This window comes from Canis lupus, chromosome 16 (genome assembly GCF_003254725.2).
Source record: "Canis lupus dingo isolate Sandy chromosome 16, ASM325472v2, whole genome shotgun sequence".
NCBI classification, from domain to species: Eukaryota; Metazoa; Chordata; class Mammalia; order Carnivora; family Canidae; genus Canis; species Canis lupus.
Window position 1 is genome coordinate 29,631,264 of NC_064258.1, and position 27,033 is coordinate 29,658,296.

The 27,033-nt window shown below is 39.4% G+C and overlaps 1 long non-coding RNA gene across 1 annotated transcript in view; it reads right to left on the minus strand.

The window, feature by feature from the left end:
• LOC112646667 (uncharacterized) overlaps positions 1 to 26,635 on the minus strand; it is an 87,735-nt gene extending 61,100 nt beyond the window's left edge. Inside the window, exon 1 of the long non-coding RNA XR_003127791.2 lies at positions 26,466 to 26,635. This is a non-coding gene — a long non-coding RNA (uncharacterized LOC112646667). The remainder of the gene's footprint in view (positions 1 to 26,465) is intronic.
• Positions 26,636 to 27,033: the final 398 nt, after the last annotated feature.

Genomic DNA, 27,033 nt, shown 5'->3' on the forward strand with positions numbered 1-27,033 from the left:
CATACAAAACATGTGTTAACCAACTGTTTAGGTTATTGGTAAGGCTTCTCATCACCAGTGGGCTATTAGTAGTTAGACTCGAGGGAGTCAAAAGTTATATGCAGATTTTCAGCTGTGCAGGCGATGGGCAACCTTTGTTCAAGGGCTAACCGTATGGGAGATGTGCTCTTTGTAAGGCTCCAATTAAGATGGCAAGTTCAATGTGGAAAAGCCATCCTCTGACTAGGTTAACATATATATTGAAGTTAAAGATCTTAAATTTGCTATCCAAATAGATATTTGCACAAAGGTATGTTGAAAGTATTAAGTAAAGTTTATAAATGATAAGCCAATTAAAAATTGGTTGTGAAGTATTCAGTCTGATGTTACGACTAAGTGGTAAAGGTTCTTATTTATATTCTGTGCAATCTGCCCAGAGGGACCTCCTCCCAGCATTCTCTCATTTAAGAGTTCTATAATATGGATGTGTTGTTTTGATTACTTGTGTCAGGCGTAGGATTTTTTAAATCAATTTTATTGAAGTATAATTTACATATTTAAAAATGGATCAATTTTAAGGAGTTCAGTGGCACAATGGATAATGTGTCTGACTACAAATCAGGAAAAAAAATGGAACAATTTTAAATATATGGCTTGGTGAATTTTGAAAACTGTGTACATGTACACATGTCCATCATCCCCAAAGTTGCTTTGCTCCCCTTGCAATAATTCTCCCTACCACTCCAGTTCTAGGTAACTCCTGCTAGACTTCTGTCTCTATAGATTTATTAGCCTTCTTTAGAATTTCAGCTATTTGGATTAATAAAGTATGCAGTCTTTTGTGTCTGGCATCTGTTGCACAGCAGACCTGTTTTGAGCTTCATTTGTGCTCTTGAACATACCAGTTTATATTTTTTATATTACTGAGTAGTATTCTATTTTGTAGGTATTCAACAATGTGTCCATTCACCTGTTGATGGGCATTTAGATTGTTTAGATTGGGGCTATTTTGAATAAAGCTGCTATGGATATTTATATATGAGTCTTTCGTTTTGGACATATATATTTTTTTCTCTAGGATTGGTATTCTTAAAGTGAGATTTTAAAAATAAAATTTCCTCATTTCTAAATAAGCTGAAGTTCCTTATAATTGATAGGGTAATGTCTTTGAGATTTATATTAAAACATTGCCTTTCTGTTTAATAAATAATCAATATACAATCATTTTAGATACTTATAACTTCTAACCATTCCTCAAGGTAAGGATAATTGTCCTCTTTCAACTCTTTTTTATATTGCTTTTCCCAAATTTAGCTCCAAAATGAAGAACAAAACCATAAGGTTTTTTTTTTTTTTTTTTTTTTTGCATCTAAATTACCACTTCTTTAAAGGCCTCATGTTTTACTCTCTTACTTTATAAGGAAAGAGATACTAGAAATAATTGGGTATATTATTTATATTTGCTATATTTTTAATATGCTCAAAACTATATTGGGGGCTATTCTAGTTCATCAAGATCAAAATAGGGGAAGAGCTATCTAATCAAAAAGAGAAGCTCAATCTCTTTGAGATTGAGTAAATTATGTACACTAAAATGTTATTTATGTAAATATAACTCGCCACTAAATCACCTTACCTACTTGTGTTTGCCTGTGCAAAGATAGGCACAAGAACTTCAACAAGTTAATTTTAGGAAGTTTTATTTCTAGGTTTGGAATGCCCTTATCAATTGGTGATAATTTTACACTGTATGGTTGGATTGGAAAGGCCTAGAGATCTGTCAACTCCATTGCTATGCATGATATGCTCTTCCCATCAGGATAACCACTGAGTAAGCCTCCATGAAACAGTCATGTGTGATCCTCCAATAGAGGATTGTGCTCTCTTCTTCGTTTTGAGATGTTGGTTCCTGAAATATAATAACTGAAACTGTGTAGTCTGGATATCAATACAACAGTCAATGGCTTTTCTGTCGTAGTTGTCTAAGGGACTCTACTACCAATTTCATGTAAGAAATGGAACCTTGTGGATATGAAACATCAAAAGACTCATAGCTTCTGCAAATCTATATACTTGGTCCTCTTGCTACTGATGTCAGAGCATTCAGAGATACTCCTGATGCTGCGGGGCTTAGATTTGTGGGTCCATGATCCCAGCCTGGCAAAGCTGACTGCCATTTCCTGCTCTTCTTAGGGGCTGCCTAGCCACTGAGCTTTCAATTCTCAGGTACAGGTGACACAGGATGAGAAGCTGTTTTAAGGAACAAAAAAGACATTTACTGAATCCTTTCGATAAGATTCCCCAATTTTAGTATCATTCTTACCTATTTTTCCTTTAGCCCTTCAAACCTGATTAAGAACTGCTGCTTGGGACAGTGCCACCACAGCTTGGGGTGGGTGGGGTTGTTAAACAGAATATACAACCAAGAAAATGAACGGTCTAGAAGGAGGAAAAACAAAACAGGATGCCCGGATGGCTCAGTGGTTGAGCATCTACCTTTGGCTCAGTTCGTGATCCCAGGGTCTTGGGATCGAGTCCCACATCAGGCTCCCTGCAGGGAGCCAGCTTCTCCCTCTGCCTATGTCTCTGCCTCTCTCTCTGTCTTTCATAAACAAATAAATACAATCTTTAAAAAAAAAACCTGCCTGGAAGAAATATAAATCTGGTCTCAGCAATGCACTTCTTTACAAACAGATGTATGGATTTGTGTGTCCTGTGAGAGCGTGTCCCTCACTAACGGGTCGGGCAGGCATAGGAGTGAGCCTTACTGACTGGAGCCAGCGTTGCCTCTCGATAGCTGCCCCTCTGCAGTGACAGAGAATAGTGGTGACTTCACTAGTAATCCAAGGACTCTCCAAGTCCTTCTATGATAGAGTCCTGACCCTCCCCCGTGTCCACCAAGATTTGCAGAGAAATGAAAATATACCTAGTTTCTCAACTTAGGAAATGGATCATTTTCCCCAGAGCTGCACAGGGTAGAAAGCACAGATCTGAATGAGTCACTCAATACATAGAAAGGAAAGGAGGCTTTTGTGTCTCAGACCCTGAAGAAAGGGAATCCCATGTGGGCATGTGCAATAGAAGCAGTCAAGGCTCTGACCAGAACCCCTGAGAGCCCCTTGCCATTTTTGTGCACAGAAATTTTCACTGTTTTCCCTTTGGTCCTAAAAGGTAGCAGGCATCTCCGTCTTTCTGCTGGAGAGCTGCCCTAGGCTGTCCAAACCCACATGCACATCTATGGAGCCCAAGGGCCCAGGGAATGCATGCTCCCCAGGAGGCGGCCCTTTGTCAATGACCCAATAGCTCCTCCAGCTCCCACGTGCCTCATCAAGACAATTCTGAAGTGTGACCTAAGTCCCCAGAATTCCCCTACAAAAGTGAGCCATGCTCCCTGTGAGACTGTGGTTGATAGTTCTTGCTTATTCTTGTTCATTCTGCCTCCTTCTCCTCTTAGTCCCCCATCTGCATTCCCCTATCCCTTTTTTCCTAGGAACACTTCTTAATCAATCCCTCTCATGCTACTTCTTTCCTCTGGTCTACTTGCGGATAACCTGTCCTAGGACAACGTGGCTCTTTTCCAGCTTTCTTCTGTCTCCTTGGTGCATAAAACCCCTCATCTCAAAGCCTTGTCTTTTAGTTCCACAGTTCCAGTGTCCTCTTGTCTCTCCCCCAGGAACAGGTTCCCTGTTATGGCCAGCACCTTCAATGTCAGGCATCAGAGTGGCTTCTATGGCTGTTCATAGAAGGTCTCCTCTGCCCACATTATGCCAGTTTCTGATGGTGAAGCATGGGTTCTGGCACCGGATATGGGAAAGTAGTCAGTTTCCAAGTCCTAGTCAGTTTTGCCACCTGTTAGAGCTGTAGCAGGTAACTAAATCACCACAGCAGTTCCAGAAAAGCAAACACACCTCAGGAAAGCAAGCCTTTCTTCCTCCTTATTTTCTTCATCTTTTCCTGCCCCACTGCCTCCCTGCTCTTCCTCCTTCTTCTTCCTCTTTTTTGTTATGCAACTGAGCATGGTCTAGTTTTATATGGGCAAAAGATTCTTTTCTTAAACCTATGTTTCACCTTGCTCCTGGGGAGGAATCACCAAAAAATTATATTTTAGACTTAATCCTAGAACTATTACCATGGCTTGGCTTATATTACATGAATCACCACTCTAACTGTGAATGGCTCTGTCTTGGTGCCAGGGCCTGTTACATTCTCTCTGATGCACACATCTGCCTGTAATAGAAGATGGATATATGTGGAATCAGCGCCACTTAACCTACCTCTAAGAAGGAAATATGGACCACACAATCCATTTATGCAATGACTTGTAGGGATGTGAAGAAACCTTTATGTTTTTTTTTAAAGTCTATGATACCATATCAAAAACACGAAAAATCTTACTATATGAACTACTCAATAGTATACTGAAAGTATTATGAAGACACATATTAGATAGTACAGCATCCTAAGAGTTTAAAATTTTATTTTCAATTCTGAAATATTTAGTATTCTTTTTTAAAAAAAGATTTTATTTATCTATTCATGAGAGACACACAGAGAGAGGCAGAGACACAGGCAGAGGGAAAGCAGGCTCCCCACGGGGAGCCTGATGCGGGACTCAATCCCAGGACCCCGGGATCATGCCCTGAGCCAAAGGCAGGTGCGCAACCACTGAGCCATTCAGGTGCCCCTGAGATATCCAGTATTCTAAAGTAAGAGAGTAAAGTGGCCATCAATCTGAATACTGATTCTCATGGCATAAAAACATAGATGTGGGTTAGCCAGTGTGAAAGATTGGGTTGAAGCTGCATTGACCCTAAGACTTAATTTAAAATTTATAGTTTTATTGTTTAATCCAGTCTTTGAGGACAAGTTATTTTATTATCAAAAGCCCCCTACCTATTCTCAATGTCATCCACAAATACTTCTTACTCAGATAATCAGATTAAAATGTTACTGTGTCTTCAGAATTAGAATGTGCCATCTGCCCTGAAAACCAGTAAGACAGGAATTGGTAGTTCTAGCATTTATTTCTCTTTAATCTTTTTACCACACCTACAGTTCTGGGAAGGGACTTTTAATGGGCATAACTTGTAAAAATTAGTTTCTCAGCCTCCATAGAAGCTAGACATGGACAAGGACACAGTTCTGGTTCAAAGAATGTAAGTAGGGCAGCCCGGGTGGCTCAGCGGTTTAGCACCATCTACAGCCCAGGGTGTGATCCTGGAGACCCAGGATCGAGTCCCACGTCGGGCTCCCTGCATGGAGCCTGTTTCTCCCTCTGCCTGTGTCTCTGCCTCTGTGTGTGTGTGTGTGTGTGTGTCTCGTGAATAAATAAATAAAATTAAAAAAAAAAAAGAATGTAAGTAGAAATCACTAGATGTGACTTCTAAGAAAGCTTGGAAGGGGCAGACCCCAACTGGTAAGGTGTCCTTTTGACCTTCACCCTTCCTTTATTCTTGTCTGGAATGCGGACACAGGTTTGAAGGAACCATTGTGCAGCCATAAGGGGACCATGAGTTCAAGAGAATTTCAGGGACGTTCAAGAGAATTTCAGGGACGTCAGACCCAATCATTATAATTTGCTGATCTAATACTTGCTAGCATATCCCTACCTGATTTTACAGTAAAAATAAAATTTCCAGTTTGTTTAAGCCCCTTTTTGTTATTGTTCTGTTTTTGACTTTTGTTATTCACAGCTGAACATAAATCTCTTATTGATACAGCCCACAGATATTTATCCAAGTTTTGATCTAAGAATCAGAGTCTAAAATTTGTAGAACTGTGATCTATCTCTGTCCAGTTTTAGATACACCATTGACTTCCCTGTCTTATTTTATGTTACAAGAAAGAGTGGACATGGACATCATCTCTGCTAAATCGAAAAAAAATAGGATGCTACCTCCATAGTGGAGCAGCAGAGCCTTTAAACTTCTTTGGCAATCCCCTCCCCACACCCATTAATAAGCTGATTTCTTTTTTCTTTTTTTGGTAAAGATTTAAATTAATTAATTAATTTATTTATTTTTATTGAATTTTGATTTGCCAACATATAGTATAACACCCAGTTCTCATCCCATCAAGTGCCATCCTCCGTGCCTATCACCCAGCTGATTTCTATAATTCACCAAAATCTTCTGTAATAATATCATCATGTAAAGGGAAAGAATAGACGTATATTTATTCGCCATTATTTTTTTGTGTTATAACAGCTTTGTTCGAATTGAGTTATGATAGGAAGTTTTTTTTTTTTTTTAAAAAAGAGCCCAATTAGGAACATATAGGTGAAGCAGTAGTCAGCAGAGGCAAGAATGCTTTTTTCTTTTTTTTAAAGATTTTATTTATTTATTCATGAGAGACACAGAGATAGAGGCAGAGACATAGGCAAAGGGAGAAGCAGGCTCCCTGAAGGGAGCCTGATGTGGGACTCAAGCCCAGGACCCTGGGATCACAACATGAGCCAAAGGCAGATGCTCAAGCACTGAGCTACCCGGGTGCCCCAAGAATGCTTTAATATAAGAAGTTTTATCCCACTACACATTGTTCTTGCATTTAAGATTTTCCTTCATTTCTAGTCTTTCCCCAAACACCTGATGCAAAGGCACCCATTTATCAAGCCTAACCATTTTATCTTTCCTGTTTACTTCTGTATATGTCTGTGGACTTTGCTGTTCACAACGATATCTGGTGTCTGGCAGTTGGGTGATGCCTGCACCCCCAAGAATCAAACAAGGACACATCCTCCCAACAGTTGTTAATAATGGGGCCAATGGAAAGGCTAATTGGTTAAAGTTCTGTGAGTGTTCATTAGGAAGCAGAGTTTGAGTAAATTATTCTGTGGATGCAGTGCTCTGCAGGAGAGCCCCATTCCTCAATGAGGGGAGTTTGATACGCCGTCTGCTCTGAGGGGCTTGGATTAGGCCATCTGTTTCTAGTTTTCAAAAACCTGAGGTGAAGAAAATAAATAACAGGAAAAACAAAAATGAAAAATGCCTCTGGTTCCTGAATTGCAGTAAGTCTGCATGTGCTCCTAAATCACCTATCGGTCCAGACACACCAGACTCTGCCAGATACGCTGCACAGCAAGGGAAAGGAAGCGTCCAGATTTTGCTTTTGAGGACTTTTACATATTGAGAAATACAGCCCATGATTACACTAAAAAGTGACATTTCCGATTATTTTGGCAAGGAAACAAAGGTAGCACTTAATTAAAGAAACCATATTCTCCTTTTTAAAGGCCATTCACACATTTCCAACTGAGGCCTATTTGAGCCTCTGTTTTCCCGAAGCAGAAAGATACAGCCAAAGAATCAGAGATATTTGCTTAGAACGGCATAATTACAACCTCCAAATGTTTAGAGTTCACTGTGGAAGAGGGCTTATGCTCAGTGGCCTTAGTTCCAGCAGGCAAAATTAAGACCAATAGGTAGAAATCACCGGGAAGATTGCAAAGTGTAGAGAACATTCTAATCAATGATCTGTTAAATTTTACAACAACTACCTTGGATGACAATGGAGATCCATATGTGTCAGAGATTAAACCAGAGACAGAGGATCGGGAATCGGGGTTGCTGCCCAGAGGGAAGAAGTGAACCTCCATGGTTTCTGCTTTGTTCTCTCCCTCTACATCCAACTCATTGCAATTTGTTTTCTGTGCTCAGACTTCTCTGAAACCAAATATTGGCCTATGGTTATGGATTATCAGGGGGAGATGCTATCTGTTCTGATAGCTAATTGCCACCAAAAGCCAAGGCTAAGGTAGATTTTTTTCCCTTTGGCAGATTTTTTTTTTTCTTTTCCCTTTCCTTGCTTTTAAACTCACCCTTTCACTGAAGTCCTTAACCTTAACCACATCTGTAAAGCCCCTTTTTCCATGTAAGGTAGCACATTCACACATTCCTCAGATTAGAAAATGAATGTTTGAGGGGTGGGTGGGACAATAGTGTCTATCACAGATTCCTGGTAATACTGCCATGGGTGGGTATGTTTTTCTAGAAGGATATAGGATTTCAATACATTTTGCAGTCCATAAGCCAATCAACCACAAAATAACTATAATTCTTAGGTCATTATTACAGAAAGGGATTTTGGATCACAGTGAGTTAATTTTCACTTCATATATATATATATATATATATATATATATATCCTGAGAACTTCAAAAGAAGTAAAAAATTAACTCACTGTGATCCAAAATCCCTTTCTGTAATTATTATATACAGATTTATATATATGTGTGTGTGTATATGTATCTATATATGTATATATACACATATGTGTATATATGTATGTGTATATGTGTGTGTATATGTGTGTGTATATGTGTGTGTGCACATGTGTATGTTTCTGGATCAATTTTCCCTTTACTGAAGCCACAAAGCTACTACCTGTGTCAGTTTAAATCTCCATAATGAATATCCTACTTATAACTGCCTTGTCCAGGCAAATTTATGTGTCTGAATTTATTTCTCTTGCTATATAGTTTACGTGCCTTCTAGTTCTTAACTTTAAAAGAACCTGTTTATTTTCTCTGTTATTTTAAAATTCTGATCTGCTCCACAAGGAAGCAATGTTTTGACTAAAATTTATCTCCCGGTGATTTCTAAAGTTGAGAAGATGTAGAATGTCATAGAAAGGACAATACTGGGAATTACAGAGATAAAGGTGCAATTCCTCTCCTGTCACCAACTAGTCAGGGGACCCTGGGTTGAACATTTCACCTTACTGATTTCACTGATTTCTTTTCATCCATTAGGGTAAAAAGAAAGGGTTGGACTAGACCACCACAAAGTCACTTATACTCTATTCTAGATGGGGGCTCTGAGAATTCCAGATCCACTACTTTTTGCTTTGGAGAAGCAATCCTTTATTTGGAGTGCTTCAATATAAGAGGATCGATCTACCCTCAGGCAGAGCTGAAATCCTTTCTCTCTCTGCTACAACACACTCTTCTGTTGTGGCAAATGTGGCTTCGTCATCCTTCCAAGATATAATTGGAAAAAGCTAAGGTATTAAGTCTTTCCTGATCAGTGTCTACCTACTTCCCCAAGTCATCTCCCCTGTCCCCCCAAACACACTTACTCTCTAACCTCATTGAGATACTCAGAGGATTACCAGGTGCAGGGGCTCTAGCATTCTGGAGGACAGTGCTATCTCTGAGCAGCCAATCTTGCATGGTTTCTTGAGGGGCCAAAGTCAACCAAGAGGGGCAGGGAAGAAAAATGGGGTTCTCCGGAATTCTGGATGTGAGGGACTTTGTGGAAGTCACATTACATGAGAACCAGACCAAGTTGAAATCTGAGTTTTTAATCACAGTAATATTCCTTAAGAATCCTGGGAGGTCTCAGATTACTTTAACAATAGAATGTGTACAAATGCAGGATGTAGCTCAAACTTGTATAAATTATGCTGTATTAGACTTTAGACTATGTTGAATTTATCTTTGTCCTATTTCACCCTCTCCCAACTCTCTACCATGGACAGTTCAGATTCTTAGACATAGCAAGAGTTTGGAAATATACATTGGATAAGCCTTATTCATAGGATAGAATCACAAAGTAAATTTAATTAGTCCTCTGTATGCATTTGAATTTCATCAGGAGGGCAGCCCCCATGAGAATATGTGCAGTAACATAACTTGGTTTTTGCACAGAAAATACAAAGTCTATATGTGGAATTTAAGGAACAAAACAGATGAACATAAGGGAAGGGAAGGAAAGATAAAATAAGATAAAAACAGAGAGTGAGGCAAACCATAAGAGACTCTTAACTCTAGGAAACAAACTGAGGGTCGCTGGAGGGGAGGGGAGCGGGGTATAGGGTAACTGGGTGATGGGCATTAAGGAAGGCACTTGCTGGAATAAGCACTGAGTAATATAAAGACTGATGAATCCCTAAATTCTACCCCTGAAGCTAATAATACACTATATGTTAACTAAGTTGAATTTAAATTAAAAATTTAAAAATATGAAGTCTGACATCCACATTCTCAAATCACGGTCACTTAGTCTAAAAGCTAAGGTTTTGGTTGTTTTGGAAATTAGGCTGTTTAGTCCCATAGAATAATCAACCCATCCAAAGATAGTTCTCCCCTCCTCCTCCACCTAAGGCTTATTTCAGGCAGAAAGTATGTAGCCAGGAAAGAGAGGTAAGAGTAGCATCTCCTCTCTCTCCTTCCCTGCTGTTTTCCACTAGTGTGGGACATGGAGGATAGGTAGAGAACCAGGACTGGTGTTCTGGATGTTTTTGACATGTTTGTTCACCACTCGCTGCACAGACTCCTATCAAGCTCTCTGAAGATGTCTGGGCTTAATGAAGGCCTTTTCTGCTGATGGAAGTGAAGGGGAAGGACCTTTCTAACCCTAGAGATAGTAGAGAGGGATAAGTGGGCAATAATAAACCATCAGCCATCTCTCATACCATCTTTCCCACACCTCTCTTCTGCTGACCCTTTCTATATCCACATCTGGTAAGGAATTTCAAACACTGAGCTCTTCTCTGACAACTACAATCTTCCATTTCAATGGAGGAGGGGGAGTCTGTCTCCCAGTTTGCTTTGATAATCTCATATGCCCACCCAAGAACCTCAAATGGAACGTCTGTTTTAGTAGTCTGTGGCTGAAAATGAGAAAGTTCTCAGGGAAGGAAGCAATGGTACTTGGCGGGTGTCAGTCTAGAGAACCACCAGGTCATCCAAGTATAGAAGTCCTGGCATCCTTCAAAGACTATTTCTTGACTGAAAGGAATGCTCACCTCTGCTGTCTTCCGTCCTCAGTCCTCTCTTTGCTCCCTGTTATCTGCTTATGCATCTAAATTGAATTTTAACTGAAGTGTGTTTGCTGCTCCTGCCAACCATATCTTTTTAACCCAAGAAAAAGTTTGGTTTCAGAACAACGGAATAAAAAGTCCCAAAGCACCCGTTACTGGGTAGGGCAATGGACCCCTGAGTGTTGGAGGCACAGGGCTTGACTATTCTGAACAACCTCAGGGATTTGCTGTTTCCTGGGAGCTTGCTAACTTGGAGACTTTTATAGTGGCAATAAAGAGCCTGAAACTACCTCATAAGCCTCTCCATAAGACAGCAAGTCCCCTAGCACTCCTCCTAATTAACTTCTAACCTGCTGGCCATGGGGATTTTTTTTTTTCTCCTTTAACTGCTAATGAAGTCTAGAATCTCAAAGTCTCTCTTGATTTTTTACTAGAGCCTTCTAGTCGTTAATTATGAGCCCTGTGTTTTTCTTGCTCACTTGGACTTTATAAGGTGCACTACAGTGGGAACTTACCAATTTTTTTTCCTTATTTAGAGTTAGCTCAATTTCCTTCCAAATTTTTGGCTCACCTCTGCAGGATCAATAGAAACTTAGAAAAACCAACAACAAAAAAACAAGAAGGGAAAGTGGGTAAAGAGATTTGGGATGTGGGGACAAACCAAGGGAGAAGTGCAAGGATGTAATAGTATCTAATTTCCCAGAGAAACACTATCCTTTCTCTTCCTCACTGAGTGAGAAATGTTGGTCTGAGACTGGAGAAAAGAAAATTCAACGAAGTGAAATAATCAGAATAACAATGCATTCAAATTAGCAGAGTATATAGAACCCATTTGAACCAAACACCTACTTATTCACATGTTCATTTATTCGGCCAGCATTAATAAGCCACCTTTTATATGCCAGGCACTTTTCTAAACACTGGGGATGAAGATATGATCACGCCCTCCTGGAAGACCATGCTGTCAAAGGGGATCTCAAGCTCTCTCCCTGAATGACCACTTAGTGCTTCAGAGGTGACTTGCCCAGTGCTTAGTCCAGCTGCACAGGCAAGGAACCCATTATCTTCAGAAAATATGAAGGAAAATGCCTCACCACTGTATGTGTCCCATGCTTTTAAAAGCACATTGTTTTACTTTACACGTTGCCATACTTCCCCCCTGAAAAAGAAGGTATTCCAATTAGGGATATAGTGATAAACAGTAAGATAAATTTGTTTCTCATCTATAAGTTTTATCTTAATTGAAAAAAAAAATACCTCAAATGACCATTTCATAGTTTAGCATGTAACTCGGAGATTTTTTCACCCTAGTTGTGAGTCAGAATTACCCAAAAAACTTTTAAAAAACAGAGAAGTTGAGGCAGGCCCTCTATAAGAAGGTTCTGGCATTGTAAGTATGAGGTAAGGCTTACATAATGGGGGGTTGCATTTTTAAATTCCACACGTAATCCTGATGGGCTACTAAAGGCAAGAACCACTGGAAAATACTTATTTATGATCCCCCCCCTCCAAAAAGAGAGAGAGAGAGAGATACTCCCTTACAAGGTATTATTTTACTATCAGTAGAAAGTAGAAAAATGGTTATTTAGATTTTTGGTCCTAAATGAAGATCTTCCAGTGAATCCTGCACAGAATAAATATTCATTGTTAGTTATGATATTTAGCTTTCTTCTCTGTCACTGTGTTGCAGACAGAAGTGCATCCTAGCATTTCCTGATTCTGACAACCATAAGAAGTCACAAGCCAACCATGCTTGAATGCCCTTCCTTTCAAATGACTCATCCATTTATCTTAATACTCGGATGTTAAAACAGAGCTGCCCTCAGAAAAGAGACTTGAAGAAAGCTACATCACCTTTCCATTCCCTTTGACATCTTCTCGGTGGGCATACTTCTAATGTCCTTTAACGTATCCAGAAGAAACTTGGTTAAAGCACACATATCACCCAGAATTTTCAGTTAGAACGATTGACCGACTTCCTTTTTTTTTCCCCTCAATTTACTTTTGATTGCTGTGGTTATTTTATATTTTTAGAATTTGCCTTTGTTATGGGAATCAGAGAGCTTTACATTCTTAGATTGCTTATCTGAGATCAACTCTCCATCTCGTCTTTAATGAAGCCAGATGTTTTTTCACTGTAATTCTGTCGGTATCTTTGGGTGAGATAAGCAAGCAGTCCAGGGACATGACATTTCCCTTTATGTATAAGACAGGAAAATGATTCAATTAAAGTGTAATTTTTTTTTTTTTACAAGGAGAAAAGAAATATCTACCTAACTAGATCATCACAAGGTATCTTTAGCCTCAATATATTCATTTAAAAATTCAGCTGATTTGTTCTCACCTTCCTTTGAACAGTGTGGGATGGGCTGGTGGCTTTTTAAATTCAAAGCATAATTTCCAAAAACTTAAAAGTGTGACTTTCATATAAATATAATATGGACCCATTTCAAGGAGTTCAACTCATTAATAAACAAGGAAACCAGTGATAAGGTAAAGGCCGATTCAAAAAGCATTTTGAGGCTTTGAATTTTTACAGGCATCTTGAAACAATGATAGGACAAGAATGGTAGGTTGAACGCAAACCTGCCTGGTGTCCGGCAACTGTTTCTAAGGGTTATCTTTTCTACTTGACAGAAAGTATTTGAATTTCTACTGGAGCAAAATCTGTAGTTTATATATATTTTACTAAATCTTTATTCAGTAATAAGCAATGAGTCCAACCAAGTACATTCCCCTAGAATAAATAATCCTTGGGTGTATCTGTTAAACAGTGCCTCCGTTTAACGTTGAAAGAACATGCTTAATACCTTTTTACCCAATTCTCAGGCTTTAAACAATTTTCCTTATAATCAAATGGGAGTAACAATTTCAAAGCAGCTTGCCCTGAGATAGTTGTGAGGACAATATCTAGGTGATGGTGACAAGTCCATTGTTTCCTCCTTCCCAATGCCATTCCTATATATGTGTACACATGTGCACATATATGCATGCATGAAACATGGCAAGTCTGGCACAGCATATGCAAGGTGACAAATTTTTAATCTGTGAAAAAATAAATTTGCTTCTTGGAAAGTTTAAGCAGGCTAGTCCTTAGAGCTAGCCAAATTAATTTCCTTTCTCTACTATCTTCTCTAACTCAGCCATCTGTGTATGCTTCCTGAAGAAGTAGCCACGTGATGATCAGATCAGCATAGCTCTTTGGGACTATTCATGGAACCCACTCCATTGTCCTTCCCAAGGGGCTTTTCCACAGATGTTAGAAATCGAGAAAATAAGGAATGAATTTTCCCAGATGTATATCAAGGAGTGGGTTTACTTCAAGACCTTGGCAGCTTGTTTGTTTTCCGTATAAATTTAGTTTAAATTCCTTTCTATTGAAGTCAGTTACATTCCCTGATAAGCTTTCTAGACCACAAAATAGTAATCTCTTTCATATCTTCTATCATCTCGAGGAAAAGAATATTAAAATCAACTCTTCCAGGGGTGCCTGGGTGGCTCAGTCAGTTAAGCATCTGCCTCTTGATTTTGGCTCAGGTCATGATCTCAGGGTCGTGGGTTGGAGCCCACCGTCAGTGTGCTCCCGGGTAAGTCTGCTTGTCTTCCCCTCTCCCTGCCTGTGCTCACGCTCTCTCTTTCTCTTGCAAATAAACAAATCTTTTTTTTTAAATTAACTCTTCCATTTGCATCTTATATCCTTGCTTTCATCTTGAAAGTTTCCTGATAGGCAGAGAGGTCCTTAGAGGCTCTCCTCTGATGCTGAGGACCATGGTGATACCAGGATCATGCAGACTAAGTGCAGGTGTTACTGAGTTTTGAAAACACTTTGAAGAGAGCCTGCAGGTTTAGAGTCTTATTTTTACTACACAGTATTCAGGATAAAGGGCCAAATCTTTTGGAACTGGGTCAGATCTGATCCTTGCTACTGCCAGTCTGTGGTGGCATTGTAATTTTCTCCAATTTACTAACGAAGGCTAATTATCCAAATAATTCAGCCTATCTGCTCTTGACCACTGCAAATGCCCCTGCTGTTCCTCAAAGCTCTGTTTGTTCCCGATTCTTCTCTTGTTTTAAACCTCTCACTGTTCTGAGTGCCTTTTATTTAAAGAGAAATTGGATACCTACTGTGTAAATTTCTGCAGGGAGTCTTTTAATGTAGACTGTTGCAATTTCCTCCAGGAATATGCTAATAATTACAATGGGGAGGGACCTGGACTTTGTTATCTACGGAGGAGGAATTGTGTGAGAAAAAGAGGGGGAAAAAGCTCAACTCTTTACACCACTGAAAAGAAAACAAAAAAGAACAAAATAATAAAGGAGAAAGGAAAACAAAGTTATTTGTCAAAGTGCAGGCTGGAAATAGATGGATGCTTAGAAGCAGCGATGGTGGCCACTGGTCTTTGTGCAGGCTCTCAAGAAAAGCCACACATGGAGAGAGATTGGTGAACTTTGGTCCCTCGGGGAAGCAGGCTGAGTTCTGGCCTCCGTAGTCATGGCAACAGAACATCTCCTCTCGCTCCTGGGGAGTAGCAATGGGACCTACTTAGTCCTCTGTCGCCTCTGCTAGAGGTATAGGTGTCTGACTGGAAACCTCACACTCCTGAATTGCTGGTTACAATTGATTTAAGGAGGCGTTAGCTTTTTGTTTCTTGTTTTTGTTTAAGAGACGAGTTTTTGAACTGAATTGGATAGTTGTGCTTCAGCAGAAAGTTTCTGGAAAATAAATATCGTTACCCCAGAACCCGACTTGTATGGGAGTGAGGTTGCATTCACACAGAATTTGATCAACAGCATAACCCTACCCTACGTTGTTTGTGAAGTAGATTATTTAAGATGACCTGGAGTCTTCTCCTTTTACTACCAAGTTGCTCTCAGTGGCCACAGACCGACTGGATCTGACCCTAAACACTCAGAACTCTGTTAGCTTGTCTCAACTAAGAGAAAAGAAAAACGAAAGTCCCTTTTTAGAATTCCTATAGGAGGAATGAGGCAAAATAATTATTTCTGCATCTTGATGTAAGAATTGAAGCATTGGTAATGAGAAGAAATTTGCCTATGGTCCAACCAAAATCAAGTCCTGGCAGGACCCAACAAGGATCCTTAAGTTCTTTGCTTGTCTTTATAGGTGAGGCTTTCGAAATTCTGGTTTGGTGATTGCTTTAAGGGCTTCTTTGGGGACAAAGCAGTCAGCAAACTAGGGGTGTTGGGTGGCTCAGTCGTTGAGTGTTTACCTTTGAGTGATCCCGGGGTCCTGGGATGGAGTCTTGTATCAGGCTCCCCACAGGGAACCTGCTTCTCCCTCTGCCTATGTCTCTACCTCTCTCTCATGAATAAATAAATAAAATCTTAAAAAAAAAAAAAAAGGAAGTCAGCAAACTAGAAAGGATCATGAATTCATGAATTCACTTTAATTAAAATGATAATAAAACCAATACCTAGTAGTGTTTTTTTTTTGGAGTTTCACAGAAGGGGAAGTTCTCAAGGGCAATCAAATAACGATAATATTATTAATAATAATATAACTAAATTTATTGAACTATGCAAATAAGTACTACACAGTTTATATGAATTATATCTTTTATTTATTTCTAGTTGACTGATGAGGAAGCACAGAATTTAAGGATCTTCCTTCAAAGTTATATGGTTTGCAATTGGTAGAGTCAGAATCTAAACTTAGGCCCTCTAACCACTCCACTGCCTTCTACCGTGCTTCTACACAATCATTTAAAATCTACATACATGACAGACTATACAAGATACTCTATGGAAGATAGAATATGAAATGTTTATAAGTTATTTAAAAATCTACTAACTGGGAGCACCTTCATGGCTCAGTCAGTTAAGCATCTGACTCTTGGTTTCGGTTTAGGTCATGAACTCAGGGTTGTGGGATGGAGCTACAAGTTGGACTCTGTGCTCAGTGTGGAGTCTGCTTAAGATTCTCCCTCCTTTTCTTCTTCTTCTTTTTTTTTTTTTTTTTTAGGGTTTTATTTATTTATTCACGAGAGACACAGAGAGGCAGGAACATAGGCAGAGAGAGAAGCAGGCTCCCTGCAGGAGCCCAATGTGGGACTTGATCCCAGGACTCCAGGATCCCTGGGCTGAAGCGTGCTCAACCACTGAGCCACACAGGTATCCCTCTCTCTTCTTTTCTATCTGCACTTCCCCCACCTCTCTCTTGCGCTCTCTCTCAAATAAATAAATAAATCTTTTTTAAAAATCTACTAACTATAAGAAGAACCACTAGCCACTTCCCTCAGCTGCACTCCTACTATGTGTTAGGTACTCTACTAGGCACTGTGCACATACTATCTCCATCCCTCAGCACAAACCTGTCAATGAGAGAAACACTATCCCCATCCTATATCTGAAGAAATGAAGCCAAGAGATTTTTAAATTATTTGCCCTGTATTATATTTCAGCACAGAATGAGGTGGAGAGAGGGCCCAAGTGTGCATGATTATAGACCATCAGTGTTTTCAATTTTGTTTGAGGTGTAGCTTTAGTTTTACCAAAAATGACAAGGGGTCAAATCTCTCTTCCTAGTCCTTGACCTTACATTCCTACTAAAGTTTGTTAATGAGACAGAAGTATTAGAAGGATTGTCCTCAGAGGTGCCTGAGAGCTCAGTCGGTTAAGAGTGTGTCTTCAGGGATCCCTGGGTGGCGCAGCGGTTTGGCGCCTGCCTTTGGCCCAGGGCGCGATCCTGGAGACCCGGGATCGAATCCCACGTCGGGCTCCCAGTGTATGGAGCCTGCTTCTCCCTCTGCCTATGTCTCTGCCTCTCTCTCTCTCTCTCTCTCTCTCTGTGTGACTATCATAAATAAATAAAGAATTAAAAAAAAAAAAAAGAGTGTGTCTTCAGCTCATCTCACATCATGATCTCAGAGTCCCAGGATCAAGCGCTGCATCAGTCTCTCTGCTCTGGGGGGAGCCTGCTTCTCCCTCTGTCTCTGCCTACTGTTCCCCCTGCTGTGCGCGCTCTCTCTCTCTCTCTCTCTCTCTCTCTCTCTCTCCCTGTGTGTGTGTTAATTAATTAATTATTATTATTATTTTTTTAAAAAGAAGTATCGTTTCCAGACAACATGAAGTAAAATACACAAATTACCTGAGGGGAAGATGGCAGTCTATCTTTCTAATCTAGATTACCATGGCTCACTGATTAACTGGATTTTCATTCTTTACTACTTGAATGAGTGAAAAATGAATGAATGAAAGAATGAACAAATGTGACAACCTAAGATCTACTAAATTTCTAGCAGGTAGGAACTACAAAAGGTGATTTTATATCCTGATTTTATGCTTTTTCCACCAAAATTCTGCATTTAAGAGGTTATGTTTATTACTGCTGTAGTTAAGGATGAGTGATTGGGGCTTACTTAGTAAGGCTAAGTGAATTGCTCTGAGTTTCAGCTGGTGAATGAAACAGTGGGAACTAGAGTCCAAGGACATTTGAACCACATTGTTCGAGCTGCTCCATCCACGTTCAAATTTCTCTTTAAAATTTTTTAGAAGTATTCAGATACAAAAGAACAGTTTAGAAGTATCTGTGAGGAATACAGAACAACCATATAAGTAGCACCCAAATACCCATGTCCCCAGTTCATAAATAAAATATTACCTTTTAGATTAGATTAGATTTTTAAATTTCCTTGAATGCTTCCACATCTCATCCCCTTTCTATTTCTGAGGGTGTTTTGAAGATTTTCAGATTTGTTCATATTCCTAGAGAACACATTATTTAGGAGTGTGTGCTTTTGAACTTTAAGTCAATTTAATCAACCTATATGTGTTTTTGTCTTACTTGACATTTTTCCTGAGATTCATCCATGGCATTGAATAAAGCCGTATCTAATTTCTTTCTGCTGTTGCAGAATATTCCGTTATAAAACCTTGTCATGATTTGTTTTTCTATTCTACTTTTGATGACTATTTGTGCCTATGTGTGTGTCTTCTGTTATTTCAGAGTGCTGACAAGAACCTGTGATACACATCTCACAGAGTGTATCTGAGTGTCAGTCATAAGATTTCCACATTTTTTGGTTTGTTAGCTAATACCATATTGTTTTCCAAAGAAGATGGAGCAAGTTCTAATGTTGTACAATTGTGCAGCTTCCCCTCACCAATATTTGATATTGTTACACTTTAGATTTTTACTACTGATTGGTTTAAAATGCTCTCGTTTTGTAGTTTTAATTTTAATTTCCCTTATTACTAATAAGGGTGAGCACCTTTTTATGTAGTTTTGTTGGCAATTCCTCTTTTGTGAAGTACCTACTCTTTTTTTTTTTTTTTAATTTTTGCCCACTTTTTCTATTGGGTAATTTGCCTTTTTCTTATCTATTTCTAGGCCCTTTTATACATTCTGGAGATTAGGTACTGTCATTTAATCTATTGCAAATAACTTCTTCCAACTTACATAGTGATCTCACTTATTTATGTGGACTTTTGATGAACATAAGTTCTGAATTTTAACATTTGCGTACTTGTCAGTCTCTGCCTTTATGCTTTACCTGCAAAGGCAATCCTCCTTAATCCAAAGTAATGAAAAGATTTTGCCCAAGGTTTTACAGTTTTTCCTTTTACATTTTTGTATTTAATCCAGCTAGAGTTAGTTTTTGCTTACGGTGTTATGTAGAAGTCCAATTAATTCATATTTTTCTGTGTAGATAACCAGCTGTTTCAGACCTATTTTCAATCCTTTTTTTTTTTTTCTCATAGTTCTGCAATGCAAATTCTGTGGTCTCCATATACATGTAGATATGTTTAGGGGCTCTCTAGCCTGCTTTTCCAGGTCATTCATTCCTGTGATAGTATGATACTGCCTTAATTTTTTTATAGTTTATAGTAATATTTGATATCTGGTAAGGCAAATTCAATTACTTTGGTCTTCTTGAGCAATGTCTTACTATTCTTACACCTTTGATCTTCTCCATAACTTTTAAAATCAGCTTGTCAAATTCCCCTCAACCCCCAGTCTGATGATGTTTTTGGCTAGAATTGAATCTCATCACTTTTAAAGCAGTTTGGTGAGAATTTACATCCTTAGGATATTGCCTTTTTCTTATTAATTTGTAGACTATGCCTGCAGTATGGTTTTCTATTCATTTAAGTCCTTGAAAACATTTTCTTCAATATAATTTTCTCCGTAAAAATTTTATACATGCATTGCTTGATTAATTTCTTGGTACTTCACTTTCTTTTTATTTGAAGCCAATATAAAAGTTATGTTTTAATATTTACCTTTTATAAATTTTTTGAGCATCAATTGCAACTAATCTCTTTATACTTTTTTAATAAACTTTATATTTTAGAGCAGTTTTAGATTTACCAAAAAAAAAGGGAAAATGATAGAGTTCCTGTAAGTCTTGTACGCGGTTTCCTCTATTATTAATTTCTTATTTATATAATGCATTTGTAGTAATGAACCAATATTGATCCATTGTTATGTACATTTTTACTCAAACTTCCTTAGTTTTAGCCTCATATCCTTTATCTGTTCCAGGGTTTCACTAAGACACCACCTTACATTTAGTAACGATGTCTCAGGCTCCCACTGGCTCTGACAGTCTCTAAGTTGCCTTAATTTGATGACCTTAACAATTTTGAAGAGTACTGGTCACATGTTTTATAGAACCCTCTATTGGGATTTGTCTGATGTTTTTCTCAGATTATGGGTTTTGGGGAGGAAAACCATAGAAGTGCCATTTTTATTCCATTTTATTAAGAGTGCATAGCATGGAAGTTGCCCTTGATAATCTGGCTGAGGTAGTGTTTATCAGATTTCACTACTGTAAAATTATTCTTTTGTACCCCCTTCCATACTGTATGCTTCAGAAGGAACTCACTATGCCCAGGCCAAGCTTAAGGAGTGGAGACTCACGTTCCACCTTCATGAGGATCTAATATCTGCATGAATTATTTGGAGACTGTCACTTCTCTCTCATTTATTTATTTATTAAATAATTTATTTATATCAGCATGAAGTCATGAATATTTAATTTCTACTCTGTTATAACCTGATATTACTTTATTTATACTGTTGCTAAAATTGTTCCATCTTTGGCCATTGGGAGCTCTTTCAGTTGACTGTGTCCCTTTGACATAGCCTGTAAGGCCATCATTGTGGCCTTGTTTTTCTCTCCCGAGTTCTGCATTTATAATGGATTTTTAAAAATGTATATTGATTTTACATCCAGGTGCCTTGCTGAATTCTTTTAGCAAATCATAATTTGCTTTTTTCCACAACCATAAATAACCATGGCAAATAATGACAGCTTTTCATCCTTTCAAATTATTACAATTCTTACACCTTTTACTATTTCTTTTGCCTTATTACACTTAAGAAGGACCTCTAATATGATGCTAAGCTGAAATCATAATAGTGGATGCACTTGACTTGTTTTGGATAGTACAGTGAATAAGTTCAACATGACGCCATTGAATAGTGTGTGTACTGTAATTTTTTTCAAAATGTCCTATATCAAGTTAAAGAAGTCTTCTACCAGCCCCATCTTACTATCTTAATTTGTTTTCCCCAGAAACAGATTCTGAAACAATGATTTGAATGCAATAGCTTATTAGATGATCTTTGGACACCCTATAAGGTGAGTGCTTACTGAATTAGAAGAAGGAAATCAATAAAAGGTGCTTTAGAAAGCCCCACTACTAGGAGTCAGAACAAAACCCATTCCTTAGAGTTGCTCACACTGGGAGAGGAGAAAGCTGGGAGTTCTTTGAAGGCTGCCAGGGAAGGAGTAGGAGGTGAATTCTCTGGCAGTCTGGCCTGCTTTATGGGCCACAAGACAAGAACAAATTCTTAGGCAGATACTGCCAGTAGAAGCCTGCCCTGTGTGTACTGAAGTGAGGCCAAAGCACATAGACACCAACAGCACCTGGTACACTTGCAAGGATGCTTGTATTTCATTGCCCTGCAACAGAGGTTGGCTTTATCCAATACATTGTGTCTATTGATGGTCCTTTGATTTTTCTGTTCTTATCTGATATTTTACTACTACTATTATAGATCTTACATTATATTGTATTCATAACAATTGTCTTTTGAATGTTAAATGATCTTGTGTTCTTGGGATAAATGCAACCTGACCCCATTTTCTTTAGGATTTTTACATTCTTGTTCATGGAATGAGATTTGGCTAGAAATGTTCCTTTTTCATATTGCCTTGATCATGTTTTGGTTTCAAGACTATGGCACATCTCCTACTGTAATTTGGGACTTAATTTATTATTCTTAGCTCATTCTCTTTCCACCACATTGGTATTTTTCTTATACCCTAAGTAGAAGACAGTGGCATGTGTAATTATGAGTTAATACAGTGTGGTGATATTGGCAACAGAAAACTGGGTAAAACTGGTATCAACATAAGTGTGTCACCCCCAATAGCATGGGTAATTAGGAATAAGAGGACAGATATACATGTTAACTTCATAAAAAAAGATCAGTGTTGGATCTACGTTTTCTCTTCTTTAATAATTTGGTTTAACCTTACTTAGCATGTCCTTCTCAAATATATCTATACAATATACTAAGCATCATTTTTTAATTGTTGGGAGACAGCTGTATGTCTCTACTTCTTCTACTCCCACACCAAAATCCTCACTCATCCTCTCTAATTACTAAAGTATTTGTGAAGTTGACTGGTGTTGAGCTGTGTTCGGCCACTATACCAGAAACCCTTAGAAGATAGTCAGGTCATCCAGAGAATTCGCATCACATTCTCTACTCAGGGGCTCTCCCACCAGCAATACATGAAGAATACTAGATATGGTTTAATTCTATAAAAATGGTACATAGGCTATAAGGACAATGCTGTGAAACAGGATGGGGAGTACACATACCACATATGTACTCTATTGTATGACTTTGGAGTCCTAATGATCTCACTCAATTTAAATTTTTATAAAAACTAAAAAGGGGGGCAGCCTGGGTGGCTCAGCAGTTTAGCGCTGCCTTCAGGCCAGGGTGTGATGTTGGAGACCCAGGATCAAGTCCCATGTCAGGCTCCCTGCATGGAGCCTGCTTCTCCCTCTGCCTGTGTCTCTGCCTCTCTCTCTCTCCTCTCTGTGTCTCTCATGAATAAATAAATAAAATCTTAAAAAAAGAAAAAAAAAACTACAAATGACCTCTGTTTTAGATCCCATCTCTATCTACACATTAAACTGAAAGAAGACCTTGACAAAATGAGTGCTTTTATGAAATCAAATATAGAGACCCTTTTTGGCCACTTATTTCTCTCCTTAAGCATGTTGTGGAGTTGAGTCTCTGAGATGCACCCCTAGCCCCTGACCCAGACAGTCAGCTCAACTGCTGACCCTTCTCTCTTTACTGAGCAGCTTGCAGGGCCAACTGCCCATAAGATTTTGCTTCAGTAGTGCTTTTCCTCATTTTCTCTCTTAGATCTGTTTCCTTTCATCCATCTTCGCCATGTCATGGAGTTAACTCCTTCTATGCCTCACATACAAGCTAGCCCAGACACGTTTGTGAAATTGCCAAAACCTGAATTATGTTCCTTTTCATTTGTTCTGTTCCTCCAGCCTCTTACTTCCTATCTCTTCCCTTTTCTGATGACCCTCTCCCAGTATCTTTGGATTAAGAGCCCATTAACTCTCTGCAAATCAATTTTGCAGCCTTAAGATATTTTTTATAAATAAATACAGTTGACCCCTGAACAACATAGGTTTGAACTGCACACATCTGGGGCGCCTGGGTGGCTCAGTGGGTGAGCATCTGCCTTTAGCTCAAGTCGTGATCCCAGGTTCTTCTCCCTCTGCCTATGTCTCTGCTTCTCTCTATGGGTCTCTCATGAATAAATTTTTAAAAAGGAAAAAAAAAAAAGGACCTGCACACTTTAACTTACCTAGGAATTTTTTTCGGTAGATACAGGACAGGCATGTAAATATATTTTTTTATTCCTTATGATGTTGTTGATAATATATTCTTTCCTCTGGCTTACTTTATTGTAGGAATATAGTATATAATACATAAGATATGTGAAATACATGTTAATCAACTGTTTATGTTATCAGAAAGACTTCCCGGTCAACAGTAGGCTATTAGTAGTTTGTTTTTAGGGGGTCAAAGCTATATGTGGATTTGCAGCTGTCAGTGACTCTAGACCCCACATTGTTCAGAAGTCAACCATAATTACTTCATTCCTACATCACCCTGTCCCTGCATTTGAAATTCACAGAAGAGCTAAGTTATATGCCAAAGCCATGCAAATATGCATGTACTCTCTCATGACTTTCCTTTCTTTCTTTCTTTCTTTCTTTCTTTCTTTCTTTCTTTCTTTCTTTCTTTCTTTCTCTTTCTCTTTCTCTTTCTCTTTTCTTTCTTTCTTTCTTTCTTTCTTTCTTTCTTTCTTTCTTTCTTTTCTTTTTTTTTTTTTAAAGATTTATTTATTTGAGACAGAGAGAGAGAGAGGTAGAGACACAGGCGGAGGGAGAAGCAGGCTCCACGCAGGGAGCCCCACGTGGCACTCGATCCTGGATCTCCAGGATCACATCCTGCGTGGAAGGCGGCACTAAACCGCTGAGCCACCCGGGCTGCCCCCAACTTACCTTTCTTGAAGTACATTTCTTGTGTTTCCTTGAGCTTGCATCCTAAATTATTATCCTCCAGGCCCCTCACCCCAAGCCTGCACATGCAAAGGTCCTTACAACTGGATACACCTATGCCAGACTCCACTGGAACCACAAACTTCACTGAATATAGGTTACCCTTTAATGGTACACAATCCTCTAATCGCATCAACATGTCGTTATTTTGGACAACTGAAGTTACGTTTCCTTGGGACGTCTGGGTGACTGAGCAGTTGAGCATCTGCCTTTAGCTCAGGTCATGATACCGGGGTCCAGGGATTCCCAGGGGGATCCTGCTTCTCCCTCTGCCTATATCTCTGCTTCTCTGTGTCTCTCATGAAAAAACAAATAAAATCTTTCTTAAAAAACATTTCCTTCATGCTAATATTTCTAATTTAAAAACCAAGATCCAGACCAAAGGGAGAGGAGCTGGGGAAAAAGGGTACTATGTGGTTTAGGGCTCGGTATCTAACAGAAGCAGCAAGGGGACCATTTTTACCCTGCAGCCTTATTGAAATCCAGCACACAGAGAGGATTCCAAACTTTGGTGTATATAAGAGTATGAAAGAGCTTTTTAAAAAGTTAACTTCTTTTCATCTCCTTCACCCCCATTAAGATTTAGCAATTCTCCACTGGGTCCCCAGGACATGTTTTCCCTGAGTGCTCTGGGGAATTGTGGCAGGTAGTCCACCCAGCGGACTCAGAGAACCCCCTGCTGGTTGGTGAGAAAATCGGCAAGAGAGAGGCTCTCAAAGAATTGTCTGATGATTTGTGAGCAGTGGCGACCTATAGGGAGCAGGACTCTTACCCTGATTTTTTTCAGCTTCCAATTGTTCTACCCCGTGCAGCACAGAACAAATGGGCATCCCTCCCCATGGCAATAGCCGCATCCCCACTACAGAGATGTGAGGGAGCTTGAAGAAGAAATGAGCTGAGTTTCATTGTGTCATTGTTCTGTGTCAACCCAGACTGGACTTCACTGCAATACGCATCTGATGCCAGCTACTTGGGGTTACTGCAGATGCCACAAGTTAAGGGCTTAGTCTTCCACGAGACCGACCTCACTTTATTACTTTTTAAAAATATTATTTATTATTTATTTATTTATTTATTTATTTATTTATTTATTTATCAGAAAGAGAGGGAGCACAATGTGCAAGGGGAGCAGCAAGCAGAGAGAGAAGCAGACTCTGAGGAGCAGGGAGCCCAGCAACGTGGGGCTGGATCCCAGGACCCCAGAATCATGGGGACCTGAGCCCCAGGACCTGAGCCAAAGGCAGATGCCACTCAGGTGCCCCTGAGACCATTCTCACTTTAGATGGAGCCTCCAGGCCCTCCTATATTTGACTGACTGGACATAAATTCAGAACTAACTACCACCACCTCAGGTCTGATCATTTTCCAGAATGACTCACAAAACTCCCGGGAAGTGCTCTACTTACTAATACAGTTTCGTTTATAAAGGATACACACAGGGTGAAGTCTGGGATGGTCTGGGAAACAGATCCTCTGTGATATTGTGATTTCTAATAATATATATTTGGACTTTTTCCCTGTGTGTGGCACAGAGCTCCTAAAACCTTTCGAATCACCTGTGACAAGAGTGATAAATGTATCTTATGTTAATAAGGTGAATTTAGAAAGGATCTAGGTGACCTAAGCGCGGGGCTTGGTTGCCAGGGGAACCAGTGGTGTGAGCAGAGGGTTGGAACTTTCAGCCCCACCCCCTGACCTCCAGGGAGGAAAGAGGCGCTGGAGGTTACAATTGATTGCCAATACTCTGTGATTTAATTAACCAGGGCAATGTAATGAAGCCTCCATAAAAACTCCAAAGGAAGGGGTTTGGAGCGCTTTCAGTTGGTGAACCTGTGGAGATCTGGGGAGAGCAGTGCTCTCAAGGTATAGAGGAGCTCTACATTCCCTCCCACATGCCCTGTGCATCTTCTATCTGGCTCTTCCTGAATTTTATTCTTTTACAATAACCCAGTAATCTAGTTAAGCAAATTATTTTTTGTGTGTTTTGTGAGCCACTTCAGCAAATTAACCAAACTCAACTTAGGCATCCTGGGAACCTCCCGTTTGGAGCCAGTCCATCAGAAGCACAAATAACATTCTAGACTTACTTGTGATTGATCTCTGAAGGGGAGTGCAGACTTTTGGGACTGAGCCCTTAACCTCTGGAGTCTGGTGCTACTTCCAGGTAAATAGTGTCAGGATTGAATTGAGCTGTAGGACACCCAGCTGGTGTCAAAGAATTGCTTGGTGCGGGAACCCCACCACATACACATTGGAATTGGAATTGTTACCTTCCATATCTTCTTCCCTTGGAATCAGGGATTATTACACTCCCAACCAATCAGTGTGCTCACCAATCAAGAAGCATCTCTGAGTTCTGGTGTCCAGAGATTTTACTGGGGTTTCATTATGTAGGAACAATTGCTTAAATTATTCATCATGTGATTGAAGTCAATTTCTAACCCCTTTTACTACCTAGAGGAATGGCTGGCCAGAAGTTCCAATCCCCTAAGCACAAGATTCGTCTTTCTGGTAACTAGCACCCCTCCTAGATAAGGGGCCCATCAGGAGTCATCCTTGGCATTGGCAAAAAAAAGACACTCCAATCATCCTGTAAATTGCAAGGGTTTTTGCCAGGACCTGAGGCCAGAGGCCAGATATATTACTGTATCACAG